The sequence below is a fragment of the Otolemur garnettii genome, unplaced genomic scaffold (assembly GCF_000181295.1).
Source record: "Otolemur garnettii isolate 467f Iridium unplaced genomic scaffold, OtoGar3 scaffold00012, whole genome shotgun sequence".
NCBI lineage: Eukaryota > Metazoa > Chordata > Mammalia > Primates > Galagidae > Otolemur > Otolemur garnettii.
The window spans coordinates 6,919,925-6,920,225 of NW_003852407.1; the positions used below are offsets into that span (position 1 = coordinate 6,919,925).

The window sequence follows — 301 nt, forward strand, 5'->3', positions numbered from 1 at the left end:
AAAAAAAAAAAAAGAAATGGGCTAGGGTCTGAGAACCCTTTTATTTTATGTATTTGTTTTTTAAATTAGCACCCTGGACACTTGACAGGCTTGGTAACTGAATAATTTGGAAAACATGTCTGCTTTTATTAGGGATGGAAGCCTGGAGGGGATAGTGGTGCTTTTGGGGTGTTTTCCTTCTAACGCTCTCTAAACTTGCCTGTGTTTGTGTATCTTAGATCTATCTGTTCATTACATTTGTACAGCTAGATAAAATTCCTCTTAATCCACATTAAATGTGAAAACTTTTCTTTTTTTTTTT

The 301-nt window shown here is 34.2% G+C and overlaps 1 protein-coding gene across 1 annotated transcript in view; it reads left to right on the plus strand.

The window, feature by feature from the left end:
* The window catches only part of EPG5 (ectopic P-granules autophagy protein 5 homolog), a 120,251-nt gene that overhangs the window by 56,632 nt on the left and 63,318 nt on the right, over positions 1–301 (plus strand). The window lies entirely within an intron of this gene.